The 13,015-nt window shown below is 46.3% G+C and overlaps 1 pseudogene across 1 annotated transcript; it reads left to right on the top strand.

Moving 5' to 3' along the window:
* LOC310891553 (zinc finger CCCH domain-containing protein 11A-like) lies at positions 1-9,190 on the top strand (annotated as a pseudogene). The gene is made up of 10 exons: positions 1-333; positions 560-679; positions 1,462-1,585; positions 2,030-2,233; positions 2,759-2,878; positions 3,387-3,467; positions 6,065-6,325; positions 7,441-7,610; positions 8,027-8,088; positions 8,866-9,190. The product of its transcript is annotated as a zinc finger CCCH domain-containing protein 11A-like (transcript).
* The last annotated feature ends 3,825 nt before the right edge of the window (positions 9,191-13,015 follow it).

Raw genomic sequence — 13,015 nt, 5'->3', positions numbered from 1 at the left:
AATTGGACCTAAGTCATCTTTTCTAACCTTTCATGATCTTGCAGCAATTGCTCTCCTCAAGAGACTAATTTGATGAACAGAAGAAAGCTGGAAAAATGCTTGTTACTCATTATTTTTCACTTGTTGGTACTTTGTTTAGGGTTACTTTTAAAAAGAAGATTTCACTGATCACAAGCCAGTGGAAGACTTTCAGCCCAAGCAAGGGTGAAGACAGCTCTCTCCAAGAGCAGAGGAAGTCCCTGTGGAGAGAACCCGAGCTTGTTATCAGAACTTGTCGGCATGTCTAAACAAGGAGACGATTGCTACTTCTATTTCTATTCTACCTGTACCAAGGTATGGCTGGGTTTCTTTTGCTTTGCTTTGCTTTGTTTTTTTGTTGTTTTTTTTTTTTTTTCTTTTTTTTTCAGGAAGGGGTAGAGTAGGAGGAGGAGGCACACTGGTCTTTGGTTAACGTGATAACCATTTAGATTCTGAATTCAATCGTAGCAACCTGAGGCAGTAGCATGGACGTTTTTGAGGCTGTACTATATTTTCCTTGTTGGTTTCCTTTTGGTTACAGGGAGACAACTGTTCCTTCCGCCACTGTGAAGCTGCTCTGGGGAACGAGACAGTCTGCACGCTGTGGCAGGAGGGTCGTTGTTTCAGGAATGTCTGCCGATTCAGACACATGGAAATCGATGTGAGTGCCTAAAGATGTGTTCTCAAAATAAATCAACAAAAGCATTTTTCAGTGCTGTAGGTGTGCTGATTGTGCTTTTGCAGGACAGAGTCCTTTGCTTTGGAATTACACTGGTTTCTGTTAGCAGGGGAGGGGGTGGGAGGAAGGAGAGGGAAATAAAATCAATGCCTTAGGTATGTCTTAGCAAGATTTTCTTTTATTAGACGCCGACAGTATTTTCTCAACAGATGCAGAATAACCGCTAACTAGACTGCTAAAAGCTGCTGGAGCAGGGGGGTAATAAACAGGCTGTACTAGCCTCCTGAGAGCAGGCTTGATAATGATCTATCAGGTCTCTTGTGTCCCGGAGTCCTTCAGATAATGCTGTTCTAGCTGCCTGGGCTAGGAAGCAGTGGGGAAAGTTAAAGGTGCAGAAGAACGAAGTCTCCGAGAAGTAGTTCTGGATAGAGTTAACGTAGGCAATTTAAGATGTTCTTTTTCCCTCTGAATAATCCTAGTATAATCCTGGGTGTATTAGTTTAACCCACCCTAAACTGATGTCTGAGAGTGCCTGTCTTCTCAAACTGAATGATGACAAGGCTAAACGTGCATAGTGGTTACAGCTTCTGCAAACTTTGTGAATATGCCCGGAAATACTATACTTCCGTGATAAACTGACCTTTGGAATGATGTTTCAGCACTGTATTGTGACAGCCCTATCGCTGTCGTGACCTGGAACTGTGCATCTCTTTGCAATCCTTAGGTGCATGTTATCACGAGCTTGTCTTTCTTTCTGTCTTCAGAAAAAGCGCGCTGAGATTCCCTGCTACTGGCAGAAGCAGCCAGTAGGCTGTCAGAAAGCCAACTGTGCTTTTCATCACGCAAAGGGACGTTACATCGATGGCGTCTTCTTACCACCAAGCAAGAGTGAGTTTAGGTCCTTTTTCTTTAAGTATTGAAGAATTAATTTTGCATATTACTTAGTGGGTGCCAATAGTGTAGGAGACATCAGGTAACCGTTCATTTGTGAGTGCAGGAAAAGGTCTGCAGTCCTAGGTGGTCAGCTAAACCGAGTGTACTGCTGCTGTACTGCTGGTATTTGTTTTCTGCTTTCATGCTCAGCTTCTCTCTGCTTTGTGTGATATTTGCCTTGCAGTTTGCTTTCTGTTGTTTCGTCTTCTGCTGGGTGGCAGGGAGATGTGTTGTTGTTTGAAGGCAAGTCATTGTTCACGGTGTAAACAGTGGCGGGATGGGCAAAAGGAGATGCTGCATTCATTGCCTGTGCAGGTTATCTGCCTTAGCTACCATCTTCGTGCATTGTGGTCAAAGTTTTAAACTGCCATATTACTGATGATCCTCCTCTTCCTCTAGCTACACTGCCAAGTCCGCCTGAGTCCGCGGACGATGATTTGAAAGTGGCTCAGATGTCACTGCAGCAAAACAAACTTTCTGTCCAGTCCAATCCCTCTCCATAGCTAAGGCGGGTGATGAAAGTGGAAAACTCGGAAAATGTCCCAAGCCCTACACACCCTCCAGTTGTAATCAATGCTGCAGATGATGATGAAGATGATGATGGTGAGCATGGTTTGGTTCCTGGAAGGAATTTGTGCTGTAAATGATTGTGTAAGTCTTTGGTTCTTGGAAGGAATTTGTGCTGTAAATGAATGTATAAATCACAGATGACCTGAGGTCTGACTAGCGATAGGGCAGGCAGTCCGCTCAGGTCACTGGTGGCTTTGTCTGGCAGTCAGCGGACAGAACCTGAAATGTTGGAGGAAAGCTTAGAACCACTCTTGGCTTTAGCTGGTCTGTTGTGTAAAGCTCTATGTGAAACTAGGAAGGAAATTCCTTTTTTTTTGTCTGAAGAGTAATATGTCGTGTAGTAGTTAAAGCTGCAGAGAGAATCTAGAGTCCTAGATGTTTTGTCCTAGGGTAGTCTACTTACGAGTTCATCAGGTCAGTGTAGCTGTATTAAAAAAAAAAAAAAACAAAAAAAAACCAACTTTTTTATAGGAACCATGGACTGAAGTGTCATTGCATGAGCTACATAATCACGAACAATCTGGCCTATGCATAACTGAATAGATTTTTCCCCTTCAGACCAGCTTTCTGCGGAAGGAGAAGAAACTAAAACTCCCGTCCAGCAACCAGCTGAGGAAGGCCAAAATGGATTACGGATGATTTCCACTCGGAAAGCCAGTGCTACTACTGCTAAACAAGGTATTCCAGCACCTGTAGTAGGATAAATCGGCAGGATAACTTGACAATTAACTCAAAAGCAATGTGGCGTAAAAACACAACAGAATGTAGGGGTGCTGAATGGACTCGGTTATTTCCATGATCTCATTTCTCCCTGATACCATCATGTGCCCATTGGGTCAGAAAGTTGAACTGCTTTTCTTTCCTTTTGGAGAACAAAACAGGGTCACAGCATGGAGTTTAAATGGCTGCACGTGCAGCCTGGCAACCACTGTTGAAAGCCATATCTAACGATAGAGGGATCTAATATCACGTAAATGGATTAAAATTAAAACTACAGTTTTTACCCTGAAGGGTGAAAGGAGGGGCAAAATGCCATTGATTCTATGGTTGTTTCACTTGTGAGGAGTGTTGACAGGCTTTATTCTAAATACTTCTGAAAGTTCCTGAGCACTAAGAAGCCTGAGGATCTGTGGTCCTCAGTGAGTGCCTCTAAGCCTTAGTCTCATTAACTGTTTTCTGTTTTCAGAGGACGGTCTGAATTTTGGAATAAAAACACTTGAAGAAATCAAATTGCAGAAAATGAAGGAAAAAACTAAGAGACACGGTGGTGAGTTAATATTCCCTGCTTCCTTACCCGGTTCACCTTCATCCTGTGTGATGATTTTTCTTTCAAAAAAAACCTCTTCCAGTAATACCGGGTAGCTGGCTATGCTTTGGTGAATCCAACTATTTTGCCAAAGAAGTGAAATTTGATTGGCTTCAGAATGGCAGGTGATGGTGGCTGGGAGCTGCTTGAGGGATAGACTTCCATGTTTAGCTGGGGGCATCGAGCAACCTGATTCTCAGCCAGCTGGTATTCTAGATGGGAATTCCAAGGGCAACCAGAGGCAAACTAGTCACCTCTCTTATTTGCATGCTCTGGTCACTGTATGTTTGACAGTAATGAATAATTAAAGTTTTTTGTTCTTCGTGATAGTTTTTTCTGTTTGGTAAACTTCCTTATGTTTTGCTTGCTCTGAGCAGAAGGTCCTTCAAGATCTTCTCTTCCTCCCGTCGATTCTATGATTTTTCCTGCTCCGGAAAAGGAAAATGTCCGGACAGTGGTGAGAACTGTGACACTGTCTACAGAGGAAGGTAATAATTCATGCTTTTGTTTTGATTTCATTACTCCTAAACTGGAAGGTTAAGCAAGAAGGAAGGCAATTCACCCCTGTTAGCCTCCTGGTGCTGCCGCCTTCTGTTCAAAACATGCTTTTATGCTGAAAGTCCCTGGTTGTACTGGAAAGCTTTGGTGCTCAGGTTAAGTGCAGTAGCAGGAGAAAGAAAAAAATGTGTCAGTATGCAAATAGGGGGATAACTGAAAAACAGGAGAGTAACGAGAAGAAAGAGCTCTAGAGGACAGTGCTATGTAAGAAGCAATTTCTGAAGCTTTAAAGAGGCTGACAGTGGCACGTGTGGACAGTAGTGCGATAGGAGTCTGTGTATAAATTATATTGTTTAGAGTTGTGCAAATTCCTTTGAAAGGGAAAGAAGTGAAGAAGTACTTCTACCCATAGACATTCACCTTAGAAAGGAATATTTCTCAGCATTTGTACCTAATAATATTCTGCTTGCTTATGCAGCTCTGTTCTGCACAAAGTATAGCTGTCAAGCAGACTCAGATTCATTCTCGACTACATTCAGCTGGAATTTGAGGCAAACACTGAGACTATGGATACTTTTTCTAAGTTAATTATAGTTGAAATATGAGTTTGTGTGGTTTAGCTGTCAAAACAGTGCCTTGCTGGGTTTTTTTTGGACATGGGCTAACAGTATACTATTTCTATTGGCTACTGGTTTCTATGAAATAGAAAAATTTTACTTTTGTTTTAGGGGAGGAACCTGTGGTTCGACTAGATCTTGCTGAGAAACAAGGAAAACGGAAAGCCTCCGTGGGTAAGAACTTTTTATGAGCTGTTATTTAGGTGCCGCCTTCTCTATATGACTGCATTGAAGAGTATTTTTGACGTATGAGAGGAAAATGCGTTGCAGTGGAGATCTGTGTTGACTGCAGAAATGGCAAAAAAACCATTTAGCAGCTGAAAGGCAATTTTATGAAAATATGCTTGAAAAATAGAAGCTTGTGGTTGACTGTTCTCAAATCTTCCTGCAAAGAAATGTTCTTAAAATATTCCTTGTTTTCTCTGTCTGAAGCTGATGTAAGCGCCCTTCCGGTGAAGCGCAGCCTTGCTGAAAGGCTGGGGAAGAAGGTGGAGGTTCCGGGAAATGCTGACAAAGCACCAAAGAGAGGTACAGCTACTAAACAGGCATCTGGATGTGATTCACGGGTTTTGTAGTTAGGCTTTCTGTTTGTCCTTTTCCTGCGATGTTTCTTTTTGCATGTTGGCTGAGGTCTTAATCACCGGGATTCAAAGTTACCTTTCCTGCCTTGTTTTTGAATGTGAACACAAAGTTGACGTTTATGCAGCCTCCCTAATTTGGTCTTTTTCTGTTTTGCAGTTCAAGTTCCCAAGTCTGTGAAGGAGAGGCTAGGATTACCTTCTCAACGGACTAGTACTGCGAAAGGTAACAACTGGCTATTAAATATACTTTCTCCTTCTTCCTTTCCGTGAACTTAGACCGTTTTCATACAGCCCTAAAAAGGAATTCAAATGAAAACAAAGAACTGATTCCTCTTGCTCGAGTGCTGAAGCTCTTCTGACAGCCACTATCAGAAATCTGGCTCTAGGTGTGTGTTTATTTTCCGCTTGTGCCTTGTCAAGGTTTTAAGCTGCTTCTGTGAACCATCATATACAATTAGAATAGAGCCACTGCCGGGAGCAGGAATTTGAAATGCAGTCTGAAAAAGTAATCAAGTAAACTAGCATTTCTGTGTAGCAACTCTCTCTGGATAGGGCTGGTCTTCAAAATACAACAAGTGGCTCAGAGGAGGAGGAGAATGTTAGGCTATTGTCCTAAGATGCGTTATTGGGAACGCTCAGGCTTAGTTTTCCTTAGTACTGTGACAAATTTTGGAGACTTAAACTATTGTTGGACTCTCTTTAAATGTTGGCGCTTCTCATTTCTTGATGATGACAGGGAAGGCTGCTAAGCCAAAGGGAGAGGTCCATGTGAAAACACTGGAGGAAATCCGTCGTGAGAGAGCTCTTCAGAGACGAGAATGTCAAGCCAAAGCCCAGGCTGAATGGCATGGTAAAACCAAAGATCCCAGCGCAGGGGCAAAAATTGAGGGTGAGCCCAAGAAGCAGAGCGTGCTCACTCTTTCCGGGCCCAGCAAAGTGCAGTCGAAGGAGCCGGCAGGTAAAGCCAAGCCAGAAGGAGAAGTGCGTGTTAAAACCCTGGAAGAAATAAAGCGCGAGAAAGCTCTGCGGATGCAGCAGAGTGGAGAAAATGTGCCAGCTCCCCCAGCACAACCTGGACCTGCCCCAGCCGGGCAGAAATCGTTATGGAACACAAAGCTATCAGGTAATAAGATGCTTTAATACCTGCCCCGGTGAGGTGCTTCCCATATTGAGCAAGTTCCGTTTGCTCAGGATCTGCTTTGCTTTTTCCTTCAATGCAGAGGATAAAAGAGTTTAAGGCTGCAAAGTTCAAAGGCAAAGAAGGGCCAGAACATGCAACCATGTCTGTTTTCGTTAATTACGTGATGGTATTCTGTATTTCCCACTAGAAAATTAACACATTGAGGGGCTTTTTAGTCTAATTTTGGTATTCTGTTTTTTTCTGCCATCTGTTTATGGTATGAAGTCCTCCCTGCGTTGAGTTCAAGTTCACCTTCCTCTTTGGCATGTGTTGCTTAACTTGACACGTGTATGTGTTTGTAAAGCATGCTTCAGCGTCTTAATGTGGGGGGCCAGTTTCTGTCAAAAATGACAGAGGATCAAAGGCCTCGTTGTTAAGATTATATCAACTTTGTAAAATGAGATTGTGTGAGGGAGATAAGGAGGGCTTAAAGGCTGCATGCACTGCACATTGTAGCCTTTCTCTCTGTCTCATGGGACACGAGGAAATAAACACACAAAGAAAACAAGTACTGAGCTTTCTTTCGTTTCTTCTCCTGCCAGCCAGATGTTAGGTCAGGAATGGGAGACTAGAATATGACTCTACAAATTTGGATTTTGTAGAACAACTTAATAGATTTTGTGGGACATCACTGCAGGGGAGAGGAAGCTGGTACAACAGTTGCATACACTCTCTTGTCTTACTATACCTGCTGCTTTTCCTTTCCTAGAGGGAGCAAGACTTTAAATACAAAAGCTGTCAACATTTGTGAATCTTACTAGACTTCATACAACGTCTTAGAGTATTGCTTGCACTTGGGATCGCTCTGTGTCTGAGTTTCCCTCGTCCTGGATTATGATTTACTGTAGCTATTCAGTTCCTTTGTTCCTTTGTATGGATTGTTGGTAGACGGAGTTTACTATGTGGAAGATATTGCTGAGAATCCAGGCAATGGCAGTGTAATTCTGCTGGCCAAATACAGTTAACTGTGTAGACGGGCCGTGGAAATGAGGAAGAGAACGTGGATTTTTCATGAGGCAGAGCAAGACTGTATCAGTTCTCTCTTCCTTTTACTCTAGCCAACTTTAACATGTTTGCGAAGCCTTGGGATGGGAAAGTCGCTTCCCCCAAGAAGAAGGCACTGAAACGTAAGGCACCTGGCAGTTTTCCCTCTGCTGTAGCAGCTGTGAAGCCACGGACTGCCTCTGACGCTGACACAATGGGACCTCCAGCCAAAAAAGCAGCTATGGTAAGGACAGGGGCTAATGCAGAAATGGATCCCTTGTAAAATTTACACCCTCCTCTAGGAGAAAAGATGGAAAACTCAAAAGTTCTACAGGCTTTCTGTTTCCTTTTAAATCCAGTAGCTGCCTACAGAATTCTTGTAGTACCCTTCCATATTTATTAGATTAATGGCACTATTTACTTAGTCCTCTGTGATTCTGTGATTTCTCTGGTGTGGAGGATTTTGTCCATTAATGCTGTGTTCTTAAAAGACACAAGATCATTAGTAACCTCCAAGTGAATATTAACTTTCTTCAGGAGCACCTTGGTTTTGTATTTTGGCTAAGGCTCCGCAATGCCAGAGGAGAAGCAGCATGGAGGAAAAAGCTAGTAAGGAATCTTTTACCCATGAGTCCTAAATGCTGTTTTGCTGCTTTCTAGGCTGTTCCAGCCACGCTGGAGCACGTCCCAGCCACCAGACTTGAAGAAAATCCCCAAAACAGGTGATGACCACAACTTGTTCTTTTTCTCAATCGGTGTATATCCCCAGTGAAACATAAGTTCTGTCACACGTGGGGAAAAAAGGAGGGTTCTGAGATAATTAAAGCCCAAATCCATCAGAGGAATAAGTCACGTGAAATGACTTTCTAGCAGCTAGCAGGAATGCTTAATTAGACTTACTTTCTTTAAATGCTGCAAGTCGGTACAGCTTTCCAGTGACTTCTTGCTCTGTCTGAATACCTAAATGAGGATGAGGTGAAGTTCTCCTACTTCCTCGTGAGGTGATAAATGATGAGTAGTGTCCTCTGCCTTTTGGTCCTCAAGAATGCCACCCGAACAAACATACAAGGTGACAAGAGTGCAGGGAGAGCAGAGGGAAGTGATGGCTGCAGATCAGCTTCCTGTAGTGGGGAGCAAACTCTGCTGAGTGTGCCGTGGGAAAAATGACTAACTTAGCAAACAGATATTTGCAGATGGAGACTTCTTAACATTTTTACAGGAAAATTAAGCAAGGTGGCAAAGTGCCTCTTGCTACAACAATTGAACCATCTTTGCTAGACTCCAGGTGCTCTGGCTTCACAGAGAAACCCCCAAACTGAAAAATGTACCTGCTAATATATTGGGCTCTAAATGTCGCCCTGGGTTAATTGAATAACAATCCCTGGGTAAGATTGAAGTGCAGGAGGGGTTGGCTACGGTTTTAAGAGCCGGTTTGCAGAAAAGGGATTTCCCGTTAAGAAATGGCATATACTGATTGTTCTCTTCCTTGCTCTGCCAAGACCTGAAGCACATCTTGGAAGCCAGGCAGAATCTGTGGAGCCAATGGAGTTCTCAAGCTCGACTTCAGCTTCTTCCCAGCTAGAAGAAGCAAGGACACGCCGGCTGAGTTCCACAGGCAACGCGCCCGTATCTGTAGACGAGGATTTAGAGACGCTACTTTGGGAACTCTCAGACGGCATACTGGAAGCCGAGCTCGACTTGGACCCAGGGAAGGATGAGGATGACCTCCTCCTTGAGCTTTCCAAGATGATTGATGATTGAACTGCATAGTCCTATGGTATATTAAAAAAAAACAAAAAAAAACAAAAAAAAAACAACTCTTCTTCTTGTTGGATACCCCGAGGTGATCCTTTTTCTAACTGAGGCTTTGCAATGAGACTTAAAGCACAGTTGGAACTGGTAGAAATTGGCAGGATCTGCACTCAGTTGTCCTAAGTTTCCCTGCTGGTCAGAGTTAAGGTCTTGTGCATGGTTCCGTAACTATAGGTGGCTACCTTTGATATCAAGAGGACAAAGCACTTGTTTCTTTTGGCACAGAAAGATGTCCATCGGCACGCTGTGGTGGCTGTGAATTGACGTAGTGATGGAGCGATGCTCTGAAGGCTTAAACGGAAAGCTTCTTCCTTCCGCCCCCCCTTGGCACAGCTCGATGTTGGGCACATTGTGAAGCCTGGGTGTTCTGATTTCTCGGACAGTTGATACCCAAATCCCGGAGTTACTATGTCAACTCTTGACTTTTATTTGTGTATGCCATTGTTTTGACTGTAATCTTTTCAGATGATGAAGCTGTAGGGGCGGGAGGGAGCAGAATAATTATTCTAGCGTTGTGGACCAAACATGCTGCCAGGAGTGGTGGTGGTGGGGTCAGCCCACCCGGCCTTACTTTCAATTATCAGGGATGATAAAATGGTGTGAAAAGCAGCAGCTCTGCGATACGGCTACGCTACCCCCACTCCCTTCTCTTGTGCTGTACCAAAGTTCCCCCAAGCTTTGGTTGGTGCTTTTTGCTGGTGACAGTAGGACTCCAGGGCGAGTAGTCGGGACTCTCCTGCAGTAACTGGGTCAATTAAGGGTTGGTTTAAGTGCCTCCTGGTTTTTAAAATTGCTCCCCTGAGCTGCTGGCTCTGCTGCCTGCTACAGCAAATGTTCGGGTGCCATCAGCGTCGCACTTGGGCGTGGGCACTGACTCTGCGGAGGAGAGCTGAGGCTCGCGTGTATTGTGTACCCTGCCGCCAGTGATCGTTTTCCCCTAGCAGATCTATTTTGAATTATTTCCCTAAATTTTAGAGGAACTTTAGGCTCTTTGTGCTATGATTTGTGAAGCTGTAGGGGCCCTCAGGCATTTGCTGCTGGCAGAGAAAAACCGCTTGTCGAATTTGTTGTAAATACTTTCTGTTTGGACAACAACGCCTGTGTGTGTGTGTGTGTGTGTGTGTGTGTACGTGCGTGCTTTGATGACCCCCTGCGACGCCCCAGCTCCGCGAGGGAAGCTTTGAAGCGGCTCTGGGAAAACCTCTGCGGAAGAAACTGCTGCTGGCGACTTGCGGAAAAGGGACTCCACAATCAGTGAGATTGTAAAGTAGGTATGTTTATTCAGCGCTGGGCAGCACGGGAGGTCGTGGGCATGAAGATTGATGACTCTTCCTCGTCACCGCTAGTTGACCTCTTGTCTTTGCACAGACTCAGTTGCTCCTTGGCTCTTGTCCACCTGCAGGACCAGTTTCTCCCAGTTTCTTAAGATAGGCTCGCTCTCTTATTAGGAGACTGACCTTGGTAAGGGGCCCAAGGCTTCTTGCTTTAGTTAATTGGCACAATGCACCATAGTTAGCAAAGACACTAAGTAGCATCCTAGTTTAATGCCGTCAGCGCTCTATCTCTACTTGATAAGATTCTCCTAACTCCCTCTCTCACTGGAGCCCACGCAGCCCTCCGTCCTGCCGAAGGACTTCACGGGGACTTCTGCCGGCTCCGGGTGCCCGCACACAGACAGAAATGTCTTTGAGAGAAAACAATCAGGAGGAGGAGAGCTCAGAGACTGCGGCCGGCTTCGGCCACCTTCCCCTCGCTTTCCCTCTCCGTGTTCAAACCGAGCACTGTTCTGCCGTCAACCTTCGCTGCCTCTGCCCGCGGCGCTGGGCTTTCGCGTGTGCCATTGCTCCTCTACATATTTTATCCTTCCTTTTGTAAGGAATGGTCCAGCAATTCGTGTCACTAAGGGATTTGAAGGGTTAACATCGAGGCCCGGGTCTAGGTGATAAGAGAACAAAGGGGTTTTTAGGGAAAAGTGCTGACTACTGCAGGGGATGTTGCTAGAGTTTCTGAAATCCGGCGCAGAGGCTCCCAAACGAGGAGGAAGGGGGAGATGAAGGACAATTGAAGGACAAAAGCCTGGGAGGAAGACAACCAGCATTCAGCCCGAGCAAGCCCCGAGAGACCACCAGAGACTGATACGCAGGCGCCCCTGGGAGGGGTTTCGGATTCCGGAAACCAATTCTAATAACCCTGCCTCTTCTCGAAGTAGTAATGAATATGTATTAGCCTGGGAGCATCAAAACCAGCCGCCTTACGTAACAGGTGTGCGTCCTGGGGGAGCAGAGACTCCCGGTGCACCCAGCGCTGCTTGCTTGCCTCTATTCGTTTAATAAATTGTAAACTTTGATTGTAATCCTATTTGGATTTATAACAGCCATTTATAACACTTTTTATATTTGTATTTTATTTAAGGCTGTCTTGCCCCCCTCCCCCCCCCAGCCTCGCTGCTCACCAATAAAGCTGGCGCAGGGACTCCTGCCTGCGACCATAGAGACGCGGTCCTCCCGGCCTGCTAGAGCGGCCCCCCACGCTCCTCCAGCATCCCAGCGTCCCTTGTGCGCTCCCGCCCGGCCTCAGGGGCTTCCGGAGGCGGCCCAGCAGGGGCGGCGGGAGCAGCGAGGCGGCGGCAGCCATGGCGTACCGCGGGCAGGACCAGAAGGTGCAGACGGTGATGGTGCAGCCCATCGTAGCCTTCCTGCGGCCGGGGAGCGACGGGGGAGCGGGTGGGGGGCGGCCCGGGCCTCAGGGGTCTCGGCCCGGACCTTGAGGCCTTGTCCCGGGGCCCTGGGGCCTCGTTGCAGGGTTTGAGGCCTTGTCTTGAGGCCTTGTCCCGGGCCTGGAGCTCTTGTCCCCGTGCTGAGCCCTTCACGCAGTGCCCCAGAACCTCATCTTCCGCTACCTGCAGAGCGTGAGTAGCGCGGGGAGAGGACGGGGAGGGGATGGGGATGGGGATTTGGAGGGGGTGGGGGGAGCGGGGAGGGTCCGGGGATCTCCCTCGCTGAGTTTTCGGCTCCCACCCGTTGCTCGGGGCAGGTTTGTGGGGAATGGAGAGCTGTGCGGCGTGCTGGTGGGTACAAGGAGCTGCTGCGCAGCCCGGCGTTTCCCCCTCGTGTTAACGGGAGTGGGATCGTGCAGCCGGGCGTGCAGGAGTGTTCCCTTGTGACTGGAAACGTGTCCTTCAGCAAACGTGTAGTATTCACCCAGTCATATAAGACTCTAAAATGTCAGACTGTTAATTGAAACTGCCCCTGAGAGTTGCTCCTTGGAGTTTTTGGGAGCTCTAGCGGCTATGGTTAGCGGGTATTTCTGAACACACGAGAGAGAACAAAACTGCTCGCGGTGTTTGTGTTCCAATTTACTCTCCTCCTTCGTTCTGCAGAGCTCGAGGATCCAGGTGTGGCTGAGCAAGTGAACGTGCGGATAGAAGGCTGCATCATCGTGAGTGTCAGCACGACCCCACGTTACATCGTTAGTTTGTTTTCCCTCATTCACAATCCTATTTTTTCTTGTCAAGAAAAACTAGCCCAAGGGAAAAAAGAAATCGTGCTTCTCTAACAATTAGTCTTCGTTGTCCAGCCTGGGTCAGCACAGCTGACGATGGTTCGTGTTGTTGCTGAACTAATTGCCACTGTTGCCGATTTCTAGGGCTTTGACGAGTACGTGAATTTGGCGCTGGACGACGCAGAGGAGATTCACTCCAAGGCAAAATCAAGGAAACAGCTGGGTGTGTCGTGTGTCTGTGCAACCCGAGTGACGCGCGGTCTGAAACCTGCCCGGGTGAGCCTTCTAGGTAGCAGCACTGAGACGTACCAACCGTATGACGAGCCTTGCTGTTGA

This window comes from Anser anser, assembly GCF_964211835.1.
Source record: "Anser anser genome assembly, contig: HAP1_SCAFFOLD_129, whole genome shotgun sequence".
Lineage (NCBI taxonomy): Eukaryota > Metazoa > Chordata > Aves > Anseriformes > Anatidae > Anser > Anser anser.
This window is presented reverse-complemented; position numbering and strand designations above follow the sequence as displayed.